Here is a 19669-nt window from a genome sequence, read left to right as displayed (position 1 = left end):
GCCACCGCAATGAGAAGCCTGTGCACCACAATGAAGAGTAGCCTCCCCTCGCCGTAACTAGAGAAAGCCTGTGCGCAGCAATGAAGACCCAACACAGCCAAAAATAAACAAATAAATAAATTAATTAATTTTTAAGAAAAAGCAGATTGTCAGACTGCAGCAAAAAGCAAGACCCAACTGTATGCACCTATAAGAAATAAATTCCTTGAAAGAGGGAAAATACCAAAGCTCAATCAAGAAAGAACAAATAGGGCTTCCCTGGTGGCGCAAGGGTTGAGAGTCCACCTGCCGATACAGGGGACACGGGTTCGTGCCTGGGTCCAGGAAGATCCCACATGCCATGGAACGGCTGGGCCCATGAGCCATGGCCGCCGAGCCTGCGTGTTGGAGCCTGTGCTCCGCAACAGGAGAGGCCACAGCAGTGAGAGGCCCGTGTACCACAAAAAAAAAAAAAAAAAGAAAGAACAAATAAACTAAATAGCCCTATATCTAAAAAAGAAACTAAAGTCCTACTTAAAGACCTTCCCACAAAGAAAATTCCAGGCCCAAATGGCTACACTGGTGAATTCTACCAAATATTACAACAGTATACACAAAAATATACATATAAATATACATATTTATACCATGGTCCTACCTTTACACTCCATGCCAAGATGTTCTATTAGCAACATGAAATTCTTATGATTAGAGTAAAGCATCTGGCAATCCTTAAAAGCTGTTTCAGATGACTGAGTTAAGTCATCAAGGTCATCCATAGAATTAATTTGCTCTTTGACCTACAAATAAAAAATACTATTTCACAATGTCCCCAAAATACTTATAAAATATACTAAGTGTACAGAGGTGATAAATATCTCTTTATTAAAGAAAAACACAGATACTTCTTAAAAGAACAGATTTTTATCAAAGGGATAATTTTATCAACAGTGATTCTAAATAATTTTTTCAAAGTAAATGTTTCTACAACAAAGGAAGATTTTCTATTTTTCCACTATACCTTTCACAAAGTAATTTTTTACTACAGGATAATATGTTTTATAATTAGTTTTTTACTCTACCTTGTTCTTTTCATTAAATGTTTCCTTTGTAGCCCTGAAAAAACAAACGATTCTTTTCAGGCAAATATTAAATACTTAAAATCCAAAGAACACCTAAACCTATTGTTTTTTACATAAAATCATTGCATTGGTAATTAATTTTCTATAAAAGAGATTAAAAAATAAATAGAAAGAGTAACATTAAAGGACAAAGAAAATACACCATAATAATATTAACAAAGCATTAAATTAGATTAAGCTGACAATCAAAGGAAAAACATAATGTTACTTGCATTATTTGATAGGAAGAAATATACAAGGGTTTTTACTTTTTTACTTTTAATCACCCACATGTTGGGGTCATGTCAGCATCAGGGCTGAAAAATAGGTACCTCATAGTATCCCTCCACCACCAGCAACAATTTGGCATCTATCCACAGACAAAAGTGGCTTTGTGGCAGTTGCAGGATCCAGCACCATAAACCAAGGGACCTGGGAAGAGTCCTGCCCACCCAAGTGGTAACAGACATGCAGACCACAGCCCAGCTGTGGACCCTGCATGGCCCATGAACTGGCTCCAGCCACTCTTAGCAACGTCCAGGGAACCCCTGGAAAACACTGTCTGAGACAATCACCCACAGACAAGAGAGCCTTTGTGGAAATCCAGGTTTCCAACAGAGAAGTGCCAGCATACCACTGGAACAAAAAAATGCAAGTTGGGATACATTGGAGAGGGCAGTTATTAAAGACTGGAAGAGGTGACTGCTACTTCAAATTCAAAGACAGCAATGAAAAACTTCAAGTAACATAAAAAAATCAAGAAAACATGACACTACCAAAAGATCACAATAATTTTCCAGTAACAAATCCCAAAGACATGGAGAACTGCAATCTACCTGATAGAGAATTCAAAATAGTAGTTTTAAGGAAACTCAGTGAGCTACAAGAAAACACAGAAAGACAACCCAATAAAATCAGGAAAGTAATATACAAACAAGATGAGGAGTTTAACAAAGAGATAGAAATAATAAAAAATAACCAAATGGAAGTTTTGGAGCTGAAGAATACAATGAATGAAAGGAAAAATGCAATAAAGAGCACTGACAGCAGAATGGATCAAACAGAAGAAAGAATCTGTGAGTTAAGAGACAGGAGCTTTAAAATTATCCAATCAGAGGAGAATAAAGAAAAAAAGAATGAAAAAGTGGGAAGAAAGCCTACATGAATCACCATATACCATCAAAGGAAATAATTCATAAATCATTGCAGTTCCAGAAAGAGAAGATAGGGAGAAGGTGGCAGAAGCTTATTTAAAGAAAAAATGGTTCAGAACTTCCTAAACCTGGCGAGAAATTTGGATATCCAAGTTCCTAAAGCACATAGGTCACCAAGCAAACTCAACTTAAAGAAATCCTCGCCAGGAGACATTATAACAAAACTGTCAAAAATCAAAGACAAAGAGAGAGTCTTAAAAGCAGCAAAAGTAAAGAGGCTTGTAAATTATAAGGGAACCCCCATAAGTCTATCAATGGATTTCAAGAGAGTAGGACGACATATTCAAAGTGCTAAAAGAAAAAAACTGCCAACCAAGAATACTCCATCCAGAAAAGTTGTCTTTCAGAAATGAAGGAGAGATAAAGGCTTTCCCAAACAAAGCAAAGCTGAGGGAGGTCATCACCACTAGACCTGCCTCACAAGAAATGATGAAAGGAGTCTTCAAGCTGAAATCAAAGGACGCTAATTAGTAACATAAAATATATTTAAATATACAACACACTGGTAAAGGTAAGTATACAGTCAAATCCAGAATACTCTAATACTGTAATACGGTGGTGTGTTAACCAATTAACTCTAGTATTAAGGCTAAAGGACAAGAGTATTAGAAATAACTATAACCCTAGAAAAATATAAAATTTGTTAATCATGAACATTAGCTCAAATGAGAACTTGTTTTATAGGAAAATAACAATTATCTATTGTTAAATACTGACATAGGCTTACCTATCAGAATCTTCATTCTCCATGGTAGGAAACTGTTGGTTATTAGTTTTTCTGCTCTTTCTCTGTTGAATTAATCCACTATCATCAGCATCATATATGTTTTCTGATACTTCCATTTCACTACTTTTGTGCTTCTTCTTTGCTTCTTCAACCTTTAATGAAAGTTTGACACTACATATAATTGTTATTACCTTATTCATTATAAAGACCTTTTCATTGTCATTAATTACTTGACTCAGAGTTTGCCCCGGCTTTAAGCAATAAAAATAGTTTTGTGCTTACTTTAATTTTTTTAATTACAAGTCATTGAAATTTTTGTAAAGTCTGCTTCTTTCTGTTTGAGGAAAAGAAATAAAATTTTAAAAATTTCAAAAAGGGCTTTCTTAATGTGGTGCAGCTATTCACATCCACTCTTCCCTGTCTGATGGCAGAGACAGAGAAATAAAGAGACAAAGACACAAAATTTGTCCTCTTTGGTCTTTACCACCTGGATTTTGCATTAAACAGCCAAATTTAGAGGACGGGACACCTTGGTGCTTCAGTAACAAAAAGGAAACATCCTTCTTTCTGCACTGAAGCTATTCTTCCCCCACTGCCTTTTACAATTCTTTTTTCATTTGGATCCTGGGAATATCAAAAAAGTGATGGTGTTCACTAAAATATATGAACCAAAGTTTACCAAAAAACAGGAGTAGAGTGAAATTGATGAATTGCTAGTTAGTGTGGAATTCTGGAAAATGAGTAATGCCTCCCAATTTCACATTCAATAACCATGAAATTTTAGAGCTAAAGGGTACAGAAGCAATTATCTACTTTAGCCCCACTATTTACCAATAATGGGAATAAAACCAAGAAAGGTTCAATGATTTGTCCAAAGCCCCTAAAGTGGCATTTCCTATCATTTCATGGCACCAAAAGAGATGATACAATTCTGTAACCCTGAATCTGATAAATTACCAAATGAATTCATCAGATTAATCAGATAAGTTAAAAGTGTGACTTTGGCAAAGTAATTTAATGCCTCAGTTGGGGGTAGGGCTCATCTCTTTTTCTTTCAAAGGAGAATATCTACAGATTTTTGTCTACTTTAAAACTCAGTCAATGCACCTCTTACACAAAAGAGCAAACAAACAAATTAAAAAATCTATTACTGGAAGGAAAAAAAAACCCTCATTGCACATCAAAACTCAGTTTTCTCCTTTGGAGATAAATACTGAATTTGTTTTGCTGAGGGTTTATACTACCTAAATGATAAAATCATACATGTCAAAACTTACCACATTTTATTAAACAACACAATGTAAAGGTCTGACTCAACAGAAACATCTGAGAGTGGTGATTAAAGAATATGTGGGAGTACATGTATTTGTTATTAAAAATATCTTGAAGTGGCCATGTTGGAATTCTAAGGGCCAAGAGATTGAGTAAAGCAAAGAAGACCGCATACACTAAAGCACAATAAAGAGATCAGTTTAGCAGGAATACGTGTTTATGTCCCTTCTTTCAGTCACTGCTTCCTTCCCATACCATAGAGTGTAATTTATATTTAAAACCCAATAGATTAAAAAAAAACCCCAAACCCTAGCTTATTATATTTCTTAAGCAATTTCCTTTGTGGAAATTCTGGCTCAGAAGGTCACATGGTATGTAGCTAAATTAGTTTCCCAGTTCATATGAAAGACTGACAGAGAGAGACTTAGGTTGATTAAGGAACAAAAGCCATGAAAATAGTTTCCTATTATTTAGATGGCAGAAGTAATCTATTTCTACACAATTACCTATTTAGCTGACCCCATTTTATTACTAAGTGGAAAATCAGAATGGATCAGAGATCATTGATAAAGAGAAAGAACAAAGTAGCAGCAAATGAACCTCTATCTCTTTTTGAAGTTGAATTTTCTCTTTTTCCAAAGCCAGGAACTCTACTTGTAACATGCCTATCTCATTCTTAAGCCTTTGCATATCTTGCTGTAATTCTTCATTTAGATACACTTTGGATGTTCTGTTACTATTCGGTGGAGAAGAACTCCCATTTTCTAATTCAGGTTGCATGCTTTTATAGTTATTAGCACTGCAATTATCTGCAAGCAATGGCTTCTGGAACCAGTCTTGTATTGGTTTGGTTTTCTTATAAGTATTTGTAACAGCAGAAATATCACGACTTTTTATTTGAATCATGTGTTTCATTTCATTGGAGCGGGCAAGCCATAAATCAAAAAGTCTTTTGGGATCACTAGACTGAGGTATACATCCGAGTCTAATTTCCAATTAGTGGTATTTTGGTTCATATTTTGTAACATTTGCATATCAAACTCTTGGTCTTCTTGCATTTCAAATAACTACTGAGTCCCTTACTCTTTTTTTTTTTTTTTTTTTTTTTTTTTTTTTGCGGTATGCGGGCCTCTCACTGTTGTGGCCTCCCCCGTTGCGGAGCACAGGCTCCGGACGCGCAGGCCCAGCGGCCATGGCTCACGGGCCCAGCCGCTCCGCGGCATATGGGATCCTCCCAGACCGGGGCACGAACCCGTATCCCCTGCATCGGCAGGCGGACTCTCAACCACTGCGCCACCAGGGAGGCCCTACTTTTTTATTTTCTGTATCATTATAAAAACTCTCCTCATTTTTGTTAAAAACATGTTCAGTGTCTGGTTTATCACTTTCATAGTCCAATTTATTTTCATTTAAATAAAGCTGTGAAGATGATGGACAAGAATGTCCCCAAGACCCAGAGGTTAAATAAGATGGAAAAACATTTTCAAGACTGGGTTCTTTTTGTTCAGGAAATGCTTGGAATGCTAGAGAGACAGATACTCCAAATGCATCTTTTGCCTGACAGTCAGGTATATTATTTGTCAAATTAGAAGGTATTTCCTTTATGTTTGCTCCTTCTTTAGGGTTATCATGTAGTGGCTCTTCCTCAGGACAAACAGTAATTTTGTATTTTTCAAAAGTTCCACCAAACTTCCACTTTAACTTATTTGTGATGCGTTTGAAGTTATTTTTCCACCCTAATTTGCCTCGTTTGATCCACATTTCCTCATGCTTTTGTACACAAGGAAGTCCTGAACATACAGATATGTCCTCTCTATCACATTCCTTATTCATTTCTGGTTCTTGAGGCATTTTTTGCAGATGCAAAAGCGGAAGATCAATTGGCTTGATTTGATTTTCAGATGTCTTTTCTGTCAGGGTACATGTTTGTAAAATAACTTTATCCTTAAGTAATCAAGTACGGACAAAGAAAAATTAGAAAATAATTAAACTTTAACCATTAAACTTCTTAATCTATGTTTAGCTACTCACAAATCACTGGATTACAACTAAGAAGTGAAAAATAACTTGCCTTAGCCTGAAACAGGAGAAAAACATGAACTCACAAACCCAATTTTGTCACTGTTTGTTTGAACTAAATAATTCATATATGTTAAATCTACCAAAAATGAATTAGGAGATGATTTTTAATGTTACAAAGGCTTCCTTACTTAAAAATATTTCACCTCACCGTACCTTAAAAAGTCCCTATGTGCACGTAAGCATTTTTTTTTAAGGACTAGTAACTGGAGAATAGACAAACCTTAAATTACTAGGAGCCAAAATCAATTAATACCAATCAGAAAGAGGAACAAATTCCTAAATTTTAATGCAAATTATATACTATGATAGTATTATACGTTGATATAATACCTGCTTTCATTCAGTTATATTATATTCTAATATCCACTAATGAAAGTGGATAAAACATTGTTTAATATTATTTACTGGTTTCCTACCCTGAAATGAAATAAATTAGAAAGTTATTGTTTGTACCCTAACAACAAAGGTCCAATTCTGGAAGGTCTGCTTCCTTAATAGGCAATTGGGTTGATTGTATGACCCCTTCTCTCCCTGAATGTAGATCTTTAGGTCGATTACATAGAGGTCACAAGACAGAATAAATCTTTAATCTTGGCATTAGTGACTGGCAATTTGAAACTGCAAATTTTGAACAGCTGGGAATGATTTCTCCTTCCATGAATCTAACTCACGGACCATCACTGATATACTGTTCATAATTTCAACTGCTTAATCATACGATTCAGTATTTGATTATCACCTTCTTTATCATATAAGGAAGAAGCAAACAATATTCAGGAAATTTTTTTGCCTCAATTCCAAGGACAAAGTTTAACTATAAATTATAATAGATTCTAACAATATTTTAAGCTTTGTAATTAAAGCACTATAAAAACTAACTATTAAATTATTATCTATCAATTCTAAGAGGTTAATTTTGAAAGGTAATTTCATTTGAACACTGTTGTTAAAGCATAGAAAACAATATTGAGCCAGAAATTTACATTTACATTTTTACATACCTGTGAGTGGTTATTTTCACTTCCATCAAGCCTTTCTTGTGCTTCCTCCGATGTTATTTCTAAGTCTAGTTCTGCTGACAAATCTATATGTTTAGTTAAAATTAACTACTTAGAACAGTTAGATAAAAGACATAATCTTTATAAAAATAGATTTAAAAAATTTTATCAAATGACAATTTAAATTAAGCTTAATCTTTAGCTGAATATTTACTTCTTTAAGAAATACTTCTAATTACCTAAAACTCCAACAAACCATCTGGGAAATACCAGATGTCACCAGGTTACAGGCACACAAACATCTCAAAGATTCATTGACAAATTCATCCACCAAACATCAATGAACAGAACAATCAGAAACCAAACAAAGGGTTTCCCTGGTGGCGCAGTGGTTGAGAGTCCGCCTGCCGATGAAGGGGACACGGGTTCGTGCCCCGGTCCGGGAAGATCCCACATGCCGCGGAGCAGCTGGGCCCGTGAGCCATGGCTGCTAGGCCCGTGCGTCTGGAGCCTGTGCTCCGCAGTGGGAGAGGCCACAACAGTGAGAGGCCCGCATACCGCAAAACAAACAAACAAACAAAATTTAAAAATACAGGACAAGCATAGAAAGTCATAATATACTCTGTTCTCTACTTCATAATAGTACCTATTTAACAATACACCAAGCTTCAACTGCAACGTTATTCATGGTTTCCAAAATTACTGTTACTTTTCATGCTTTTATCAGTTCCTTAATCTGAAATGTTTTCCTCTACTCTTCTGACAAAGTTCTTTTCATCTTTTAAGACTCAGCCTGCTTCGTGAAGTCCTCCTTGATTACAGCTCTCTTTCCCCAAATAGGTATCTCTTTCCTAGTAGCTACCTTAGTACTTTATAGATTTTTCTAGTGTATCTTCATCACCTGAACTGTAAATTATTTCTTCACGTCTATCCTCTTTGCTTCTAGACTGTAGAGGACAATCTCTTGAAATCATCTTTGTATAAACAGTCTTTATTTTACTCAATAATTATTTATTGAGTTCCTGCTCAGTACTAAACATGGAGTTTAAAGAAGAATGTAGATAAAAGGTGTCAGGGATGGCTTTTCTAGAGATAATGCCTGAGCTGAGACTTACACAGTGAGGTCAGTCAGATTCAAGGGAATAGAGGGCAGGAAAGGGAGAGAGCATGGAAAGCTGTAGCAAGACAGGCAGAGAAGCATACATAAAACAGGGTGAATAGTTGTCTAAAATACAGGGATAGATGAGAGAGCATCACCAGCAGTTCAGAATTCCAGAGCAAAGGACAGACAGAAAGGGCTAGAGAGGGAGAGTCAGGTAGAAGTTAGATTACGAAAGCCTCGTGTCATTCTAAGATGGCTGGACATTAATATGCTTTAAAGAGTGGTTCACGATCACTGGTGCATTTGAGATAGATCACTCTAAATGCTGCGGGAGGGATGAATTTGAAGGCCATACAAATAAATAGAGGGAGAAGAATGTGATGGCATTATAATGCAAAAAAAAAGATGATGCAGGCCTACACTGAGGGACTGTTTCCAGAAATATTTAGGATATAAAATTACCAGGACCCAGCATAGAATAAATCTTTATTAAATAAATAAATTCACAAATCCTGGGCCCCTCAAGAACTAGACTCTGCTTATTACTTTATAAAAGGTATCAACTGAGAAGAGAAATGATCTGCATGAACTGTTTTAAGTTGCTTGTATTTAGTTTCCAGTTTTCCTGTTTCACATCTTCCTGTGTTGAGGGGGCTCGTGTAGGTGTTTCATTTGAATATGTGCTTCTTGGACCTACCAAGCTCATGGAGAAATGAGAGCAAACAAGTCACTTGTATAGATAAAAAAAACTTTGAGTTTATAGCTTGTAGTCACTACTCTAGGAGATAACTGAGAATCTTTTGTAAATGTAAAATTAATTCCACAGGTAAGGAAAGACAAGAAGATAAAACTATAGGACTGGAAAAAGAAAACAGTGTATGATTTATTACTATAGCCCTGATCATATGACTGATTAATGGCACTAAATTAATCGGTATTTATGTAGAACATATATTAGATGTGGTTAATCAATAGACTGGGAATCCTAGTAGAATTCGAATTGATGTTCCTTACACTATCTTTAAATGATCAGCACTCCTTAAAACCAATATCCCTTGTGAACTATTAATTCATTAAAAATAATAAGTTGATATACTATGTGGACACAGCTAAGAAGGAGGGACTATGTAGCAATCCCCAATGACTCCCATTACTGCTGGGAAAGCCAATTCTAAAATATATAAACTCATACAAAATACAAGAAATAGTTTAGTATTTGGTTTTGGAGGTGCTTTTTTCGTTACATTGAATATAGTTATAACTAATACTAATGAATTCAGAGCTAAACAAAAATAAAGCTAAGAAACTACATTTTGAGAAGGGAATCTTCAGATGTCTGCCTAGGTTTCCCAACTAGTCCCAAAGTTCTAAATATAATCTTGCTACCCACTCTCAGGTGTATCCTAAATACTAGCCTAACGAACCTATTCTCTCTCCTAATTCCCTTTGTTATTTATTATGTTGCTTTCCTCAGAGGAAGAATGCAAACGTCTTGCTAAAAGACGTTTCGCTGCAGGTTGAATAAAAGGAGTAAACACAAAGCAGATTTTGCCACAAAATGATTTTGGAAACATCAGGATTATGGTGAAGCCATGCCGAGGTGGCCTATGGTTGAGTGCTCTGTGCTTATTTATTACATTGTTTGCTTTCTCTGTTTTCTGGCAGTTGTGACTCACACAGGTCACGGAGCGTGTAATCCCCTAACAGAAACAACACTCCGATATTAATCTTTTCTTTATCTGTTAAGGTCATCTGTCCAAATTCTGTGGATGCTGACTGATTTTTGGTCATTGATTGTGACACAAATGGATATTTATCATCAACTTTCAAATGCCCAGCTCTTTGACAAGTCTCATTATTGAGCGACAAACTAGCAGAATCCCAACCTGAAAAACCTGAAAACAAAGTTTCCATTTATTAGAATGTGAATACTAATACAAATTTGACTAACCTGAACAAATTCTTTCTTCAGAGAAGCAGTCCCATGTCCTCCTCTCCCCCCAAACACACTACTCCCTCATGGCTTATTGTATCTTACACGTCATTGCCATTCATATAGATACGTTAAGTATTGCCTCTCATTTTTTCTAATTTTTAATTTTCTAGTGATACTTACTTTGATTCACTCATCAATCTCTATTACATATTCTGTATACCTTAAGAGCTTTATTAATAATTACGTTTCTTCAACATATAAATTTTTTCATTAACAAAATTATGTCTAACCATTTATTTTATGTTTAAATATGCATGACAGTATTGTGTGTTCCAGAGACATGGGTTTTAAAAAATCTTTTAATGAATGGTACTACTTTAATACAATGAGATGGTCTTTCCTCAATGTACCAATATCTTCAGAACTCATTTTTTAAGGCTTGGATAAATATCATAAATTTACAAAAGAAATGATAGCCTTGAGTGACTAATTGTTTCCTGGTAAAAATAGGATAAGTCTAGGTCCACACTAGATCCAAAGAGCATACAGTGCCATGACACAGGAAATGAATACATAACAAAAATATTTTTCTTTTTTTTAAAGAAAGTAAAATTGTCAGATTTCAATTTCTTAAGACAAATAAGAGCTGAACCAAGATGGTGGAGTACAAGGATATGCTCTCAGTCCCTCTTGTGAGAACACCAGAATCACTACTAGGTGCTGGACAATCATCGACAGGAAGACACTGGAACTCACCAAAAAAGATACCCCACATCCGAAGACAAAGGAGAAGCCACAATGAGACAGTAGGAGGGGCGCAGTCACAGCAAAATCAAATCCCATAACAGGTGGGTGGGTGACTCATAGACTGGAGAACACTTATACCACAGAAGTCCACCCACTGGAGTGAAGGTTCTGAGCCCCACATCAGGCTTCCCAACCTGGGGGTCCGGCAAGGGGAAGAGAAATTCCTAGGGAATCAGACTTTGAAGCCTAGTGGGATTTGACTGCAGGACTTTGACAGGACTGGGGGAGAAACAGACTCCACTCTTGGAGGGCACACACAAACTACTGTGCGCAGTGGGACCCAGAAGAAGGAGCAGTGACCCCACGGGAGACTGAACCAGACATACCTGCTAGTGTTGGAGGGTCTCCTGCAGAGGCGGGGGTTGGCTGTGGCTCACCGTGTGGACAAGAACACGGGTAGCAGAAGTTCTGGGAAGTACTCCTTGGCGTGAGCCCTCCCAGAGTCTGCCATTAGCCCTACCAAAGAGCCCAGGTAGGCTCTACTGTTGGGTTGCCTCAGGCTAAACAACCAACAGGGAGGGAACCCAGCCCCACCCATCAGCTGTCAAGTGGATTAAAGTTTTACAGAGCTCTGCCCACCAGAGCAACACCCAGCTCAACCCACCACCACTCCCTCCCATCAGGAAACCTGCACAAGCCTCATAGATAGCCTCATCCACCAGAGGGCAGACAGGAGAAACAAGAACTACAATCCTGCAGCCTGTGTAACAAAAACCACATTCACAGACAGATAGACAAGATGAAAAGGCAGAGGGCTATGAACCAGATGAAGAAACAAGATAAAACCACAGAAGAACAACTAAATGAAGTGGAGATAGGCAACCTTCCAGAAAAAGAATTCAGAATAATGATAGTGAAGATGATCCAGGACCTCGGAAAAACAATGGAGGCAAAGATCGAGAAGATGCAAGAAATGTTTAACAAAGACCTAGAAGAGTTAAAGAACAAACAAACAGAGATGAACAATACAATAATTGGAATGAAAACTACACTAGAAGGAATCAATAGCAGAATAACTGAGGCAGAAGAACAGATAAGTGACCTGGAAGCCAGAATGGTGGAATTCACTGAGCAGAAGAGAATAAAGAAAAAAGAATGAAAAGAAATGAAGACAGCCTAAGAGACGTCTGAGACAACATTAAACGCAACAACATTCGCATTATAGGGGTCTCAAAAGGAGAAGAGAGAGAGAAAGGACCAGAGAAAATATTTGAAGAGGTTATAGTTGAAAACTTCCCAACATGGGAAAGGAAATAGCCACTCAAGTCCAGGACGTGCAGCGAGTCCCATATAGGATAAACCCAAAGAGAAACATGCCGAGACACACAGTAATCAAATTGGCAAAAATTAAACACAAAGAAATATTACTGAAAGCAGCAAAGGAAAAACGACAAATAACATACAAGGGAACTCCCAAAAGGTTAACAGCTGATTTCTCAGCAGAAACTCTACAAGCCAGAAGGGAGTGGCATGATGCAATTAAAGTGATAAAAGGGAAGAACCTACAACCAAGATTACTCTACCCAGCAAGGATCTCATTCAGACTCCACGGAGAAATCAAAAGCTTTACAGACAAGCAAAACCTAAGAGAATTCAGCACCACCAAACCAGCTCTATAACAAATGCTAAAGGAACTTCTCTAAGTGGGAAACACAAGAGAAGAAAAGGACCTACAAAAACAAACCCAAAAGAATTAAGAAAATGGTCATAGGAACATACATATTGATAATTACCTTAAACGTGAATGGATTAAATGCTCCAACCAAAAGACACAGGCTTGCTGAATGGATACAAACACAAGACCCATATATATGCTGTCTACAAGAGCCCCACTTCAGACCTACGGACACATACAGACTGAAAGTGAGGGGATGAAAAAGATATTCCATGCAAATGGAAATCAAAAGAAAGCTGGAGTAGCAATACTCATATCAAATAAAATAGACTTTAAAATAAAGAATGTTACAAAAGACAAGGAAGGGCACTATATAATGATCAAGGGATCAATCCAAGAAGAATATATAACAATTATAAATATATATGCACCCAACATAGGACCACCTCAATATATAAGGCAATGGCTAACAGCTGTAAAAGAGGAAATCAACAGTAACACAATAATAGTGGGGGACTTTAACACCTCACTTGCACCAATGGACAGATCAGCCAAAATGTAAATAAATAAGGAAACAGAAGCTTTAAATGACACAATAGGCCAGATAGATTTAATTGATATTTATAGGACATTTCATCCAAAAACAGCGGATTACACTTTCTTCTCAAGTGTGCACAGAACATTCTCCAGGATAAATCACATCTTGGGTCACAAACCAAGCCTCAGTAAATTAAAGAAAATTGAAATCATATCAAGCATCTTTTCTGACCACAACACTATGAGATTAGAAATGAATTACAGTGGAAAAACATAAAATACACAAACACATGGAGGCTAAACAGTAAATTACTAAATAACCAAGAGATCACTAAAGAAGTCAAAGAGGAAATCAAAAATACCTAGAGACAAATGACAATGAAAACACAACAATCCAAAACCGATGGGATGTAGCAAAAGCAGTCTTAAGAGGGAAGTTTATAGCTATACAAGCCTACCTCAAGAAACAAGAAAAATCTCAAATAAATAATCTAACTTTATACCTAAAGGAACTAGAGAAAAAACAAACAAAACCCAAAGTTAGCAGAAGGAAAGAAAACATAAAGATCAGAGCAGAAATAAATGAAATAGACACAAAGAAAACAATAGCAAAGATCAATAAAACTAAAAGCTGGTTCTTTGAGAAGATAAACAAAATTGATAAACCATTAGCCAGACTCATCAAGAAAAAGAGGGAGAGGACTCAAATCAATAAAATTAGAAATGAAAAAGGAGAAGTTACAACGGACACCGCAGAAAGACAAAGCATCTTAAGAGACTACTACAAGCAACTCTATGCCAATAAAATGGACAACCTGGAAGAAATGGACAAATTCTTAGAAAGGTATAACCTTCCAAGACTGAACCAGGAGAAACAGAAAATATGAACAGACCAATCACAAGTAATGAAATTGAAGCTGTGATGAAAAATCTTCCAACAAACAAAAGTCCAGGAGCAGATGGCTTCACAGGTGAATTTTATCAAACATTTAGAGGAGAGCTAACACCCATCCTTCTCAAACTCTTCCAAAAAATTGCAGGAGAAAGAGCACTCCCAAACTCATTTTACGAGGCCACCATCACCCTGATACCAAAAAGCAGACAAAGATACAACAAAAAAAGAAAATTACAGACCAATATCACTGATGAATATAGATGCAAAAATCCTCAACAAAATACTAGCAAACAGAATCCAACAATGCACTAAAAGGATCATACACTATGATTAACTGGGATTTATCCCAGGGATGCAAGGATTCTTCAATATACACAAATCAATCAATGTGATACACCATATTAACAAATTGAAGAATAAAAACCATATGATCATCTCAATAGATGCAGAAAAAGCTTTCAACAAAATTCAACACCAATTTATGATAAAAACTCTCCAGAAAGTGGGCATAGAGGGAACCTACCTCAACATAATAAAGGTCATATATTACAAACCCACAGCAAACATTATTCTCAATGGTGAAAAACTGAAACCATTTCCTCTAAGATCAGGAACAAGACAAGGATGTCCACTCTCACCACTATTATTCAACATAGTTTTGGAAGTCCTAGCCTCAGCAATCAGAGAAGAAAAAGAAATAAAAGGAATATAAATTGCAAAAGAAGAAGTAAAACTGTCACTGTTTGCAGATGACATGATACTATACATAGAGAATCCTAAAGATGCCACCAGAAAACTACCAGAGCTAATCAAAAAATTTGGTAAAGGTGCAGGATACAAAATTAATGCACAGAAATCTCTTGCATTCCTATACACTAATGATGAAAAATATGAAAGAGAAATTAAGGAAACACTCTCATTTACCATTGCAACAAAAAGAATAAAATACCTAGGAATAAACCTACCTAGGGAGACAAAAGATCTGTATGCAGAAAAGTATAAGACACTGATGAAAGAAATTAAAGATGATACCAACAGATGGAGAGATAAACCATGTTCTTGGATTGGAAGAATCAATATTGTGAAAATGACTCTACTACACAAAGCAATCTACAGATTCAATGCAATCCCTATCAAATTACCAATGGCATTTTTTACGGAACTAGAACAAAAAATCGTAAAATTTGTATGGAGACAAAAAAGACCCCGAATACCCAAAGCAGTCTTGAGGGAAAAAAACGCAGCTGGAGGAATCAGACTCCCTGACGTCAGGCTATATTACAAAGCTACAGTAATCAAGACAATATGGTACTGGCAGAAAAACAGAAACATAGATCAATGGAACAAGATAGAAAGCCCAGAGGGAAACCCACACACCTATGGTCAACTAATCTATGACAAAGGAGGCAAGGATATACAATGGAGAAAAGACAGTCTCTTCAATAAGTGGTGCTGGGAAAACTGGACAGATACATGGAAAGAATGATATTAGAACACTCCCTAACACCATACACAAAAATAAACTCAAAATGGATTAGAGACCTAAATGTAAGACTGGACACTATAAATCTCTTAGAGGAAAACATAGGAAGAACACTCTTTAACATTAATCACAGCAAGATCTTTTTTGATCCACCTCCTAGAGTAATGTAAATAAAAACAAAAATAAACAAATGGGACCTAGTGAAACTTCAAAGCTTTTGCACAGGAAAGGAAACCATAAACAAGATAAAAAGACAACCCTCAGAATGGGAGAAAATATTTGCAAAGAAATCAACAGACAAAGGAGTAATCTCCAAAATATATAAACAGCTCATGCAGCTCAATATTAAAAAAACAAACAACCCAATCCAAAAATGGGCAGAAGACCTAGATAGACAGTTCTCCAAAGAAGACATACAGATGGCCAAGAAGCACATGAAAAGCTGTTCAACATCAGTAATTATTAGAGAAATACAAATCAAAACTAGAATGAGGTATCACCTCACACCAGTTAGAATGGGCTTCATCAGAAAATGTACAAACAACAAAGGCTGGAGAGGGTATAGAGAAAAGAGAACCCTCTTGCACTGTTGGTGGGAATGTAACTGATACAGCCACTATGCAGAACAGTATGGAGGTTCCTTAAAAAACTAAAAATAGAATTACCATATGATCCAGCAATCCCACTACTGGGAATATACCCAGAGAAAACCATAATTCAAAAAGACACATGCACCCCAATGTTCACTGCAGCACTATTTACCGTAGGCAGGTCATGGAAGCAACCTAAATGCCCATCGACAGACGAATGGATAAAGAAGATGGGGTACATATATACAATGGAATATTACTCAGCCATAAAAAAGGAATGAAATTGGGTCATTTGTTGAGACGTGGATGGATCCAGAGACTGTCACACAGAGTGAAGTAAGTCAGAAAGAGAAAAACAAATATCGTATATTAACGCATATATGTGGAACCTAGAAAAATGGTACAGATGAACTGGTTTGCAGGGCAGAAATGGAGGCACAGTTGTAGAGAACAAACGTATGGACACCAAGGGGGGAAAACCGCAAGGGGTTGGGGATGGTGGTGGGATGAATTGGGAGATTGGGAATGACATGTATACACTGATGTGTATAAAATTGATGACTGATAAGAACCTGCCGTATATATTAAAAAAAAGACAAATCAAAGAAAAAAGCAAGAAATGTAAAAGTGAAAGTTTAAAGCCTGTTTCATCACAAGCGTCCCTTTATCATTTCACATCCATGAGCTCTGTAAATGGTTTAAAACAGTGGTTCTCAAGTGTCACCTGAGCATCCCTGGAGTCCCAAGACTCAACCGTTCAAGGGGTCCAAGAGGTCAAAACTATTTTCACAATAACAGTAAATGTTATTTCCATTCTCATTCTGTTTTAAGTGTACAGAGCAGTTTTCCAGAGACAAGATATGTGATAACATCATACTTCTAATGGCTAATAGAATGTATGATTGTGTGTGCTTGTATTTTAAATTTTTCAGTTTTATTTTCCAATACAGTAAACATCAGTAGATACAACCTACTTAAACAAAAGTTCCTTGGAATTCTCAATAATTTTTAAAAGTATAAAAGGATCCTATATCTGCATCATAAAAAATAACAAACAAATAAATAAAAGGATCTTAAAGCCCAAAACGTTCAGAATTACTGTTTTACAAGATTGTGTCTATCAAATCGTCATTAAGGTATGATTACTTTCCCCCACTTTTTTTTTTTTTTTTTTTTTTTTTTGTGGTACGCGGGCCTCTCACTGCTGTGGCCTCTCCCATTGCGGAGCACAGGCTCCGGACACGCAGGCTCAGCGGCCGTGTCTCAGCGGTCATGGCTCACGGGCCCAGCCGCTCCGCGGCACATGGGATCCTCCCAGACTGGGGCACGAACCCGCGTCCCCTGCATCGGCAGGCGGACTCTCAACCACTGCGCCACCAGGGAAGACCTCCCCCACTTTTAATAATCAAAGACGCACACACACATACACACACACAGAGTCTGCTAATCAAAACATCTGGTTGGATTAAGCTCATCCGTGTAACACCACTAAAATGAAATAATTAAAGTTGAAATACAATTGACATGTTAGCAAGTGAAGCTTTACTCTAGGTTAAGGTCAGAATTCAAATAAGCATTTTATAAAACTGGAAAAATCTTAGAATCTAATAATTTACCTCTGAGAATCCCTAAGAAGTACAGAGATTCCAAACTGAGAACTTTAGGGTATTGAAACATACATAGAAACATCTGAGTTAAAGCTTACATTTTAAAAATATCTTTTTCTTATGCTTGTAAATATCTTTTTTTCAAAACATGGATACCAACAATAACATGTGCCTTATTTATGTCAAATCCTTCAATTAAACTTGCAAAAACAAAAAGGAATTAGGAATATGAAGGCTGTGAGCATTTCAAATATTTTAGTGTACCTCTTTCCAGAGTGAAATTTGCACTGCAAAATTTACCTGATCTGGATGTTTGTAAATCCTTCATTCCTACTGTTTTATTAGGAACAGAATCTTTCACTCCAACTGCAGGCTGAATGGGTTTTGAAACAAGTTGATTAATAAATAATGTACATTTGATACAATCTGTAGTTAATAATTCAAGATAAAAATATAAGTTTTTACCTTCAAGTCAGGATATTTTTCAGGAGAATCTAAAAGGCAAAAGGGACATAGAATCAATTACACGTAACTATGAAAGCCAACTATATACTCATGCAGTTAGTACTGAGCAGAATCCTCATGCTTGGCCTTGGCAGTGAATACTTTAGGTTTTGGTGTTTTGTTTCTTGGGGGAAGTTAGGACTGCAACAAGACAGACATATGAATCCACTACAGATACTGAAGAAAAAATAGGAGTACAGGTTTAACAAAACATGCAGTTAAGATTTCAAAAGTAAAATTATGTTCCAAAAGCCTTTATAAAATAGAAAAATGCACATGTACCAATGTGAACATGCTGATTGATGAGGAGAAAAGTGATCTTTAATCAGAGCAACAAATCATGACCCCGAGAAGGTAAATGTGAAAGCTGATGGTAAAATGCAACAGCACATCTTGAATGCAATACAGCAGCATCATTTACACCGTTATACTACAAGTATTTATCATGTTCTTCAGTTTGTCCTGTAATTTAGGAAGTGCACAGTTGGGATGACAGTTCAGTTGAATGTATAATTCATTTCTCATCAGAGAAAGGGTTATGAACTGATCAGCTTGGATATACACTTGTAGAATAATAGTTCATAAAAATATTCATGTTTTTCCATACCCATGTGGGCTACTGGTATGCCTACATTTCTTGGATCCTCTAGTTTAGTCATCTTAAAGTTTCTCGATCCACTCATGCAAGAAGGTATATAAGGCACATCTAAGAAATAACGTATTATAAGTTTTCAATATCGAAGTACGATTATCAAAAAGGCAAAAGTAAATTTTACTGCCACAGAATTATTAGATATTAAAAATCTTTCATATTTCAAAATCAGTGTAGTATTTACTGAAAATAGCAATTTTAGCATTTAGGGAATGAACCCTATTAATTTCTTTTGTTTCCAAAATTAGTTTGGTTCGGTATATCATGCTAATGTTTAAAAGGATTTTTGTGAAACAATTATCAGCAAAAAATTAGCTATCTTAGGGACTCCCCTGGCGGTCCAGTGGTGAAGACCCCATGCTTCTACTGCAGGGGGCATGGGTTCAATCCCTGGTCGGGGAAATTAAGATCCTACAAGCGAAGCCAAGCAGCCAAAAAAAAAAAAAACAAAAAAAACCTATCTTAAAAAAAAAAAAAAACAGCCAATGCTTCCATATTCAAATTAATCTCATTTGAATAACACATACCAACAGAACATATATCTTTGA

General features: G+C 36.4%; 2 pseudogenes across 2 annotated transcripts in view; both read right to left on the bottom strand.

Annotated features, from left to right (window-relative positions):
- LOC309803323 (ankyrin repeat domain-containing protein 26-like) overlaps positions 1-5389 on the bottom strand; it is a 38425-nt pseudogene extending 33036 nt beyond the window's left edge. The window contains exons 1-4 of the transcript in view: positions 4914-5389; positions 3042-3193; positions 1062-1095; positions 638-779 (exon numbers count right to left, since the gene is read on the bottom strand). The product of the transcript in view is annotated as an ankyrin repeat domain-containing protein 26-like (transcript). The remainder of the gene's footprint in view (positions 1-637; positions 780-1061; positions 1096-3041; positions 3194-4913) is intronic.
- LOC309803326 (ankyrin repeat domain-containing protein 26-like) overlaps positions 1-19669 on the bottom strand; it is a 361186-nt pseudogene that overhangs the window by 314053 nt on the left and 27464 nt on the right. Inside the window, exons 4-6 of the transcript in view lie at positions 19077-19175; positions 18431-18459; positions 18266-18338 (exon numbers count right to left, since the gene is read on the bottom strand). The product of the transcript in view is annotated as an ankyrin repeat domain-containing protein 26-like (transcript). The remainder of the gene's footprint in view (positions 1-18265; positions 18339-18430; positions 18460-19076; positions 19176-19669) is intronic.

The sequence above is a fragment of the Mesoplodon mirus genome, assembly GCF_964341445.2.
Source record: "Mesoplodon mirus genome assembly, chromosome: 4".
Classification (NCBI taxonomy): domain Eukaryota; kingdom Metazoa; phylum Chordata; class Mammalia; order Artiodactyla; family Ziphiidae; genus Mesoplodon; species Mesoplodon mirus.
This window is presented reverse-complemented; position numbering and strand designations above follow the sequence as displayed.